This window comes from Macaca nemestrina, chromosome 12 (assembly GCF_043159975.1).
Source record: "Macaca nemestrina isolate mMacNem1 chromosome 12, mMacNem.hap1, whole genome shotgun sequence".
NCBI lineage: Eukaryota > Metazoa > Chordata > Mammalia > Primates > Cercopithecidae > Macaca > Macaca nemestrina.
The window spans coordinates 52,912,013-52,923,184 of record NC_092136.1 but is presented as its reverse complement, the minus strand read 5'-3'; the positions used below and the strand labels follow the sequence as shown (position 1 = coordinate 52,923,184).

General features: G+C 42.7%; 1 protein-coding gene across 11 annotated transcripts in view; it reads left to right on the top strand.

The window, feature by feature from the left end:
- The window catches only part of LOC105486900 (TEA domain transcription factor 1), a 271,293-nt gene that overhangs the window by 169,570 nt on the left and 90,551 nt on the right, over positions 1-11,172 (top strand). The window lies entirely within an intron of this gene.

Sequence of the window (11,172 nt, the reverse complement as noted above, 5' to 3'; positions counted from 1 at the left end):
AGTGTCTATGAATTACTGTTAGCTTTTAAATGCGTTTTTGTGGATGTAATAAAATACTGTTTATAATCAGGTACAAAGTAAGTAATTACAATGTGGGAAATGAAATTCAATATAGCTTTGTCATGGTTTTTTGAATTTTAATTAAACCAGTCTTAGAGTAAATTATAAATGCTGCTGCTTTTGTTGTGACAAGTGACATTGACAAAATATTAATCTAATGGATTGTTATTAACAAAAGCTAAATGTCTTTTCAAATCTGCAGGGTTTGGTTGTTGATTTTGTTTTACTTTTCAGTTTGTGTTTTAAAAAATCTAGAGAAAAGAATAATGTTTTAAAACCACATGAAATAACTCCATGTATGAATATTTCATTGTTGATGTCTTGCCAGCCATAATTGCATACATCTCGTTTATGGCACTGAAAACTTGTTCTTTTTTAAAATCAGATGTTTCTGTGGTCACTTTTTTGCTATCATTAAAACTGGAGCCGGGGTAAATAATCAACTATTGACAACAAAGCCTAATATTAAAGGAATAATCAGCCCATGTTCCTATTAGATCATTTCCGTTTTGTTTTACCATATAAATTAATGACATTTTGTTGGTTGTGAAGTCCTTTTATAGCTAAATTATTCAAGTTATTTTCTTTGGAAATTCTTTTAACTTGAATTTATATAATCTGTAAAGAATGTATATTAAATATTCAAAAACTTTTCTTTATGCCAGTTTCTTTCACCCATCGTGACTTAAACTTTTTTTGTTTTAGTGTTTTAATGTTTAAATAAATGTAAATAATTTAGTTACAAGGTCTTTATGGTAGTCCCGCCATTGTTTTTAATAAGACAAAATTTAATCCAAGGCTAAAAACACATTTGCTTATCTCTTTTTATTCTTAAGAACTAAGAGTCCAGAGGTTAGAGTGAAATCACCTTTTCCTCATAGCTTTTTCTTTCAACGTTAGAAATTCCTGTTTGAAAAGGAGAGCCAGTTCCTCCCCCTTTTTATGTTTGAGGGGATGATGGTAAAATCACATTATTCAGTCAGTTTCCACATGTGATTTGTTGCCTATATTTTTTTATCCAGGGATTAAATTGTTGTCACCACCAGCATCAAATCATTGGAGGGCAGGGGTAGGGAAGGTGCGAGACAGTTGGTTATAGACATCCAAATATGACGGCAGAAAAATCTCTGCAACAATATGGCAGTGGAGCATTTGCTGACTTCAGAGTGCCAGATCAACCCCAATATTTTTTTCAGGGATGCTAAACCTCTTGTAACTGCTAAATTGGATTTGTCACTGAATGAAGTATCAGCTGCTGTTGGACAAGCCCATAAAAGCCAGCCGGCTGGCCCTTTGTAGGCCGGGCTTACCCAACGATTGATATGTTTTAGCACTTTTGGGATTATTGTGATTAAGAGGAAACCGTTCTGAATGAGCAAGAAAAGGGGGTAAGGACACACAGCCCACAGCTGGTGAGCAGCATGTGTTGGCTCCAAGAAAGTCACCATTACCGCTTTCTCCTGGTTCCTGCCCTGATGGACGGGTATGAAATCTTTTTTTTTTTGAGACAGAGTCTCGCCCGTCACCCAGGCTGAAGGGCAGTGGCACGATCTCGGCTCACTGCAACCTCCGCCTCCCAGGTTCAAGCAGTTCTCTGCCTCAGCCTCCCGAGTAGCTGGGACTACAGACACCCACCACCATGCCTGGCTAATTTTTGTATTTTTAGTAGACACGGGGTTTCACCATCTTGGCCAGGCTGATATTGAACTCCTGACCTCAAGTGATCCACCCTCCTTGGCGTCTGAAAGTGCTGGGATTACAGACATGAACCACTGCGCTGGGCTTGAAATTTTTATATGAGGAAGTGGTGTCCTTATTTTCTCCAGTTGCAGCTCTCTCTTCAGGGAAAGAGACATTTGGAATGTTGTGGACTTGAGAATTCTGAATGCTTTCAAAGCACTATTGTGTGTGTGTGCAAACACACACACACAGTAGCTAGAAGTGTTAGTCCAGCACAGGAGTTAATTGAGTTAATGTGTAGGGAATTCAGTAATAACAACAGTGTCCTCTTTCGTTTCCCAGATCCAAAGCTCTGTAGCATGCATTAACAATGTACCTCCACGTAGTTTGTGTCTGCGTCTGTGTGCATGTGTGTGATGGCTAAATGGGAACTGCACAGCCAGTGGATTTGTGAACTCGAGCACCTGCACCTGGCTAAGGGTTTATTAAGTATGGAAACCATACTGTCTTTGTAGAACAGGTTTCGTCTCAAGAACTACCTGCCCCTTTTAGTGGTGGCCTTTTGCATGCATCGTGCATTAGCCAAGAGAAGTCTATCCAAGAGGCAGCTTGTGGAGTAGGTTGACGTTTGAATCTTTTCCAGTACTCTCAAATGCACATAGAATTGGTCGCCTCTCTGGCTGCCCCAGGGGGCTGTGCCTCGCTCATGTTCAGAGTTTGCTCAGCATACCACACAGGAAAGAGGCCGGCCTGCCAGGTCCTGTGGAGCGCCTTTCCAAGCCTGTGAAAGGCACGAATCATCCAGCAGCCGAGCATGCTTACAGCTGGCCCTTTGCTAGCTTTGATCTGCGAATCAGGGCACACCATGAATGCCCTTATTGTCATGTTATGTGTACACAGTGTGTGAATTATTGAAAATAGGGAGGCCTGAGCCTCATCTGGTAGAGATTACAGTGCAGGCATGCTGGGCGAAGGTCTGTAATTGAAAATCCCCAGATGCTGTTTATTTGGCCTTTGTCACATGACCTGCTGCAGGAAGATTGTCTGAACAAAATGTTGCCGGCATGGAGAGTGGAGCCCGCCCTCCCCCACCCCCCGGAGCCTCCACAGGCTCAGTCTGTGCACAGCTTAAACACCTGCCCAAAGGATTTTTAAAGGCTTAAAATAGATTCACTCATAGCATTTAAATAGAGGGCATCTTGCTTGTTGGTTTAAACTGCTTAAGCGGTTGTTGACTTGTGGAACCTTCTATCCACACAAGGGTTTGCTGGATAATTTCACTCTGAGATATCTTTACAAAGCAACATTCAGAGCCCAAGCCACATGAGTAGTTTGGGTTCTGCCTTTTTTTTTTTTTTTTTTTTGGAAGTCAAACTTCTGTGTGGCAGATGAGCTTGCAGATAAAGCTACGTTGACTGTATATATTACTTCTATCTGTAGAAAATATTGTGGGTACTGAGAATAAGGCCCTGAGTTAGCTTATCTGTCTTCCATTTGTCCGGTTCATTCTTACCTATTCTGCCTGTAAACAAGTTGAGGTGTTTCTTAGAAAATTTGTTTTTCTCAATTAAATACTGAATGTTACCCTCTCAGTGGCTGATTGAAGCAAGATACTAAATCTGAAATTGATGAAGATCACAAGAATTGAAAACAGGGAAGATTGAGCTAATTTTGAAGTAAGAAGGACTTTAAGCTTTCCAGGTTCATTCTGCTAGGGAACAAAACAGCCACATATCCTCTTTCGTTGCCACTCTGTCTCAGCTGTGCTTATGGGTTCCTCTTTGATTTCTTGGAGCTTAAGAAGAGGAAGGATTCATGGGTATTTCTGCATTCCATAAGCATCCAACACGATTGTGAGCTCCTTGAAGGCAGGACCCCTGTTGCATTCTTCTTTGCATCCCCAGTGCCTGCCAGCACAATGCTTTCTCTGTCTTCCTGTGGCTTCCCCCTCCCTTTCTGCCTGCCCATTCAAAGAAGACAGTCACTGCCTCCCATGAACCGTGATGTCACTTATTCAGATATTTTTTCTTTCAGGAAGAGACTCAAGTCAGCAGTGGCAATATCATTAGGTAGCACATTCTTCATACAGGGCCAGAGGTTGGGAGGATGGAGTAGATGGGAGTAGGATGTGGGTCTTGCCTTCACAGAGCTCACAATCTGCCAAGGAAAAAGCAAAAACAGGCAGAATACAGTGTAGCAAGCTTGTGCTAGCAGTGCGCACAAAGTATGGTGAGCGGGAGGGGCAGACCCAGCCCACTTCTGGGGAGTGAGTGGAGGAAGTGCCAGCTGCAGAGGCCTGGCAGCTCAGGAATCATTGTTCAGTATATTTGGTGGGGTGGGGGTGGGGGCGGTGGCCATTTCACACAAAGGAAATAGCACCCAACATGATAGGAATAAGGATTTTTAGAGACAGAAGTGTGTGTAGAGAGTGGCAGGAGAAAAGACAAAAACTGGTTTGCCCGTGTAACATTTTAAGATTTTACGGACAGAATGTGTTTATGTGTTACCAAGATCATTAGAAATTTATTTTAGTTTAGTTTAGTTTTTAGAGACGGGGTCTTGCTATGTTGACCAGGTTGTTCTTGAACTCCTGGCCTCAAGCATTCCTCCTATCTTGGCCTCCCAAGGTGCTAGGATTATAGGTGTGAGCCACCATGCCTAGCCTGGAAATTTAAAAGGAGGAGAAAAACGAGGTGACTATCCTGAATCTAAAGCTCAACCGAGAAAGGTGATTTTCTTGGTTTGCTTGGTCATCAACTCCAGTGGGAGGCCTGTATCTTAGGCCACTGCTTTCTCTGTAGTCACTGGCTGATATGGGGTTACCTCTGGCTGCTGCTAGTTTTGAGATAGGTCAGATGTGGCTAGGGCAGTGGGGACAATGACCCAGAGCATGGCAGCCCTAGGAGGAAACATCTCTGGGCACCTGTCTCAGGCCCTTCCTCAGTACATCTCCTATCCATGTAATCGTTCTGTCTTTGATTACCATTGTTTGGCTTCTAGCCTCCTTTCTCTTTCTAGACCATAAACTCCCTGAGGGCAGAGAGTGTGTATTATTCCAGCGTGTTTCTCTTCTAGAGCCTAGCACAATTCCTTTTATATAGAAAATATTCTATGAATTTTATTGAATGGGAGAGGGGAGTGCCTTGGGGCCAGATTATATAGGTCTTGGATGCTTAGAGTTAAGGCCTTATTCTGTATTGTGGATGAGAAATTAGAGAACTTTAAAGTGATGTGTGTACAATTCAGTCCATTTCATGGCTGAATTCTGCCCCCATCTAAGATTTTGTTCTCATTAAACGCTTAACAGTTGGTGTAATGTTAAGGAATAAGGAACTTGGAAGACAAAGCTGGATTCAAATCCCGACTGTACTGCTTAACTAGTTTGGGAACTTGGGCAAGTTTCTTAACTTCTTTGAACTGCAGTTTTTCAGCATGTATAAAATGCTGAGCTAGGTAGAATTAGGTGGATGTGAAGATTAAATTTGTGGTATATAAGCACAGTGCTTTGGCCGGGTGCAGTGGCTTATGCCTGTAATCCCAGTACTTTGTGAGGCTGAAGCAGGAGGATTGCTTGAGGCTAGTAGTTCAAAACCAGTATGGACAACACAGTGAGACCCCCCCATCTCTACAAATAATAATAATAATAATAAAAAATTAGCTGCGTATAGTGGCACACGTCTGTAGTCCTAGCTACCCGGGAGACTGAGGTGGGAGAACTGCTTGAAACCAGGAGGTCTACGTGGCACTGAGTCATGCTCGCACTACTGTACTGCAGCCTGGGCAACACAGTGAGACCCCGCCTCAAAAAACAACAAAAAAAAAAACCCACAGTGCTTTGCATAGTTATGCATAGTAGATATGCAGTGCATGTAATTGCCCAACTTTGTTTTTTTTTTTTTCTTTCTTTTTATTTTGAGATGGAATCTCGCTCTGTTGCCCAGGCTGGAGTGCAGTGGCGCTCTCTGGGCTCACTGCAATCTCCGCCTCTTGGGTTCAAGCGATTCTCCTGCCTCAGCCTCCTGACTAGCTGAGATTACAAGCGCATGCCACCAGGCCCAGCTAATTTTTTGTGTTTTTAGTAGAGATGGGATTTCGCCATGTTGGCCAGGCTGGTCTCGAACTCCTGACCTCAAGTGATCCCCCTGCCTTGACCTTCCAAAAGTGCTGGAATTACAGGTGTGAGCCACCATGCCCTGCTTTTGCCCAACTTTCTATAGCCTTGCAGCATCTCTAAACCCTGCACTAGTGTTTCATTTAGCTTATTCCTCAAATTTCAATTTCTTCAGATTGAGGGCATTTTAAAAATGTCATTTCTTCTCATCATACTTTCCATATTATTATTAGATTACTGAGTGTCTAGACATTTAAAAGGAGTATCTTCAGCATGTTTTCTAAGCAGCAAGTCGTCCCTGAGCATGCCATTTTGACTTAATGGTTGCATGACTTACCTTTGTGTAGCTATTGTTATAGCAGCTTTGGAAGTTGATACAGTTCTTCTGGTGATAGTTATGTTTTTACAACAAGAACTGAATACTGGACGTCCAGTGAGGGACATGCTGTTTAATGCAATGCCTCCAACCTATTCATAGGCTTTAATTTACAGTCTGTCACAAATTTTAAGAATTTTGGCTATACTTACCCTCTGGCAAAAACCTCATTCCTGCTATTTATTCACTGAAGAATCTATTTCAAATTAAAAGATGACTGTAGCAAGCATGTAGCTTGCATAGTGCCCTCTTGATGTTAAGATATCACAATAAATGCTCTGTTTACTTGGGAACAATTTTTAGGACCATAACAGTTTGAAAATTGAAGAGGATGTAAAGATTGGAAAAGATGTTCAATTTCAACAACATTATAACAATAGAAGCATCATGGGTTTATACCAGATGCCATGTAGTATGGTGTCCTGAACAGGAAGCCTTTTTTTTTAACCCCTTTTAGGACCTTATATATCAGTTCAAGCAATGAAGACATATAAGCCCGGTGCAGTGACATTACATTACAGTTAAAGAACTGGGCCAGGTGCGGTGACACAGGCCTATAATCCCAGCACTTTGGGAAGCCAAGGTGTGTGTATCACCTGAGGTCAGGAGTTCGAGACCAGCATGACCAACATGGTGAAACCCTGTCTCTACTAAATAACAAAAGATTAGCTGGGTGGAGGCTCATGCCTGTAATCCCAGCTACTTAGGAGGCTGAGGCAGGAGAACAGCTTGAACCCAGGAGGCGGAGGCTGCAGTGAGCCGAGATCGTGCCTTTGCACTCCAGCCTGGGCAACAAGAGCGAAACTCTGTCTGGAAAATAGTTAAAGGACCATTTTAGAGCCCCTGAAGGTGCCGGAGGCGTCCCATTTTCTGTTACTAACGCATATAGCAGCCCTCCAGAGTAGGAGCTATTATTTCCGTTTTACAGGTAAGGAAATAGAGGTCTAGAGGAGTTGAGCAAGTTTCCCAAGTTCACACAAATCATAAGTCCATTTTCCTCAGAAAAATCTAGACAGTCATACCTCTGAGTCAAAGAACCAGAAATCGGCAGCATTGTATCATTAAAGATTCTTCATTAGAGACTAGCAGTGTTTAGCACTTCAAATGTGTGGATTTCACACTTCTCTAAGGCCAAATAATTAATAAATAGAGGCTCTTAGCAAAGTTTTTCATTAACAAGACTTTCTTGGGTTAATGTTAAGATTAGCTTTTTTTTGGACCAGGTCCCTATGACTGTGGCTTGGGGAAGTGGCAGGGGCATGGGTGTAGAGCATGAAGAAGCAATGAGCATGCGTTGGCCATAAGAGACCAGAACAAAGGTCTGGAAAATTGTGCCACTTCTCACGGAAATAGTTGCAACTTTAAAAGGATTTACACATTTCAGGTGATACTGGCAGTGCTGTCTAATTTTCATAATCTTTTTCTAGATCTTTTCTTCGGATTTTCTTTATGCAAAAGAGGTGAGCTCATTCATTCATTTATTAAAACCATTTATTGAGCAAGACACGGAAAGAAAAAGTATTTCATGATCTCACTTATATGTGGAATCTTTAAAAAAAGTCATATATATACAGAGTAGAGGAAAGACAACAACGAGGATACTAAGAACCAGAAGAGGAGAGAGGAAATGGATATGTAGGTCAAAAGATACAAAGTAGCAGATATGTGGAATGACCAAGTCTAAAGATCTAATATACAACATAAGGACTATAGTTAGTAGAATTATACTAGGCACTTTTAGGAGGATTTTAGCTATTCTTGTCACACACAAAAAATAACTATGCAATGATAGCTATGTTAATCTGCTTCACTATAGTAGCCATTTTATTATCTATATGTATTTCATAATATCATTTTGTAAACTTCAAATATATGCAATAAAATTTATTTTAAAAAGAAAAAAAATGGCCGGGCACGGTAGCTCATGCCTGTAATCGCAGCACTTTGGGAGGCTGAGGCAGGCAGATTACCTGAGGTCAGGAGTTTGAGAACAGCCTGACCAACATGGTGAAACCCCATCTCTACTAAAAATACAAAAAGTTAACCAGGCATGGTGGCGGGCAACTATAGTTCCAGCTGCTTGGGAGGCTGAGGCAGGAGAATCACTTGAACCTAGGAGGCAGAGGTTGCAGTGAGCCGAGATTGTGCCACTGCACTCGAGACTGGGTGACAGAGCAAGACTCCATCTCCATAAAAAGGAAAAAAACAAAACAAAAAAACTATGTATTGAGCACGTACTTAATAGCTACCAGATCTGGGGTCACAGAGAACCAGACAGGTGCTTTACCATGGAGCAGTCACTATCCTAGGAGGTGGGTGAATAGTCTGTAGATAAGTAATGGCAGTGCAGCAGTAGCAGGGGTGCATGCTCAGTACTTGAGGTTACAAAGCAGGAAATGACTAACTCAGTTTGGATGGCTCCCAGCAGACATCGGGGAGAAAGTGTTCCAGGTGGGGCTTACGGGGACGAATAGGAGTTTGCAGGCAAAAGAGAAGAGAAAGAACATGTAAGGATAGGTGGTTCCACAAAGGCATGGAGGTATCTTTGGAAAAGAATGACAGTGGTCTGGGAACTCTGTGAAGATCCACATACTAGAATAGAGGAGCCCTATACAGGTGTGAGCTCTTAGCTTTAGGTACCAGGCTAAGGAGTTTGTGTTTTGCTTGTAGTGGATTGAGGACCTGTTGGTATAGGAAGGCAACATAACTAGATGTGGAGGTGAAAGAAAAGGTAAATGCCTGCAAAATGAGTGGCAGGAAATGTTGGGCCCCTGAGAGCCTGTGGGTAGCAGTCTATTTAGGTCACAGTTGGGGGCAGCAAGTTCAGGTTCCATTAAATATCATCTTTTTTCTTTCTTTCTTTGTTTTTTTTTTAAGACAGAGTCTCACTCTATTGCCCAGGCTGGAGTGCAGTGGCGCAATCTTGGCTCACTGCAACCTTTGCCCCCTTGGTTCAAGCAGTTTTCCTGCCTCAGCCTCCCTAGTAGCTGGGATTACAGGTGTGTGCCACATGTCCAATGAATTTTTGTATTTTTAATAGAGATGGGGTTTCACCATGTTGGCCAGGCTGGTCTCGAACTCCTGGCCTCAAATGACCCGCCCGCCTTGGCCTCCCAAGGTGCTGGGATTGATTACAGGCGTGAGCCACCATGCCTGTCCTCCATTAAATCTCATCTACACTTTAAGTGTATGGGATACCAAGATGTAGAAGACATGGACTGTACCTTGAAGAAGCTTGTAGTCTGTTACACAGGGAACTCAGCAGAGTCTGATTGTGGGCGGTGCCCTGACACATGAAGCAAGGAACTATGAGACCAGGAAAGAATGGTGAATCTCATGCTGCTTGCCTAGTTAAGAGTCAAGCCATCATTCCCCTCATATACTAAGTGATTTGTTTTTAACTCATAGCACATTTTGTGTCACTTTATAATATTACGGTGTTTCCCAGTCACTGGTCTGGTAAAGTGAGCTCTGGGCACCTGGCTGCCTGGCTTACCCCTCTCCATACACTTCACGTCTAGCACATGTTTCAGGCACGTGTCAGGTGAGATTTCGTGGAGGAGACATCTGAGCTAGACCTGGAAAGATTTTCCTTGGTGGTCTTAAGGGGTATCGCAGCTATAATACCTTAGCATGGCAGGATGGATTCAGGGAACTGGAAGCTTGGTATGTATTTTAATGGTGGTAAAATGAATTAAGGTGGTGGTGGTGTGTCATGAAAAATAGTTAGGGGCCAGATGGTGGGGACAATACTGAACATCATACTAAAGCAGTTTATTCCTTTAGATGTGGGCAGTAGGAGCCATGGAAGTTCTTATAACTGAGAGCGGTGTTTTAGGTAGCTGTGTAGAGGATGGATTAGAAAGAAAAATGATTGGTTGGGCGCAATGGCTCACACCTGTAATCCTAGCACTTTGGGAGGCCGAGGCAGGCAGATCACGAGGTCAGGAGATCGAGACCATCCTGGCGAACACGGTGAAACCCCGTCTCTACTAAAAATACAAAAAAAATTAGCTGGGCGTGTTGGCGGGCCCCTGTAGTCCCAGCTGCTCCAGAGACTGAGGCAGGAGAATGGTGTGAGCCCGGGAGGCGGAGCTTGCCGTGAGCCAAGATCTTGCCACTGCACTCCAGCCTGCGCCACAGAGCGAGACTCCGTCTAAAAAAAAAAAAGAAAAGAAAAATGATCAGAGGCATAGTTACAGTATCAAGGCTAGTCAAACTATTCATTAGAGGATTAAGAAAGTGATTATGTGGTGTATCTTTATTGCCTCGTAGAGAGTGAGCCACTAAGAAAACTTCATTCATATTTATGTTTCATCTAGAAATAGTTACAACAGAAATAACTTCTATCTAACATAGCAGTGTTGTATTCACTACACAGCCTTAGACATTTTTACTTGCTCATCTCTTTCAGACTCTTGTAACCCAATGCAAATGTGTAGTTTGTAAGCAGTTCCTCTAAGATGCAGGAGTTCTATGGAGTCAGCACGTGATAATGTTATCAGCTGCTGTTGACTGATACAAACTCCTGAGAAGGTGGGACTTGAGTTATCGCCAGACACTTGCAGGGATATGAGATAGAAGTTCTGAGTAACCAGGAGTTAACACAGCCTTTCTCTGCATGTTCTTTCTCTGAAAGCTGTTTTTCATAAGCCCCTGGGTGAATGCAGACACATATTTTCTCCAGGGATTGCTATTGTTTACCACCTGAGGGCCGTCAGTCCTTTGGTGAACTTCTAGTTTGGGAACAAGTAGTACCAGCCCCTGGCAATCCTGAATGGGCGGCCTGGCCATTTCTGGTGATTTTCCACATTGGTGCTGATTTCTGGTCAATGATTTATATTGGGGATTAACTGAGACCTTGCTGTCTGAACTTCCTCATTGGACATGCTGTGAGACTGGTTCAGAGGCTGTTTTTCATGAGCCTGTCCTTACACCTAATCTT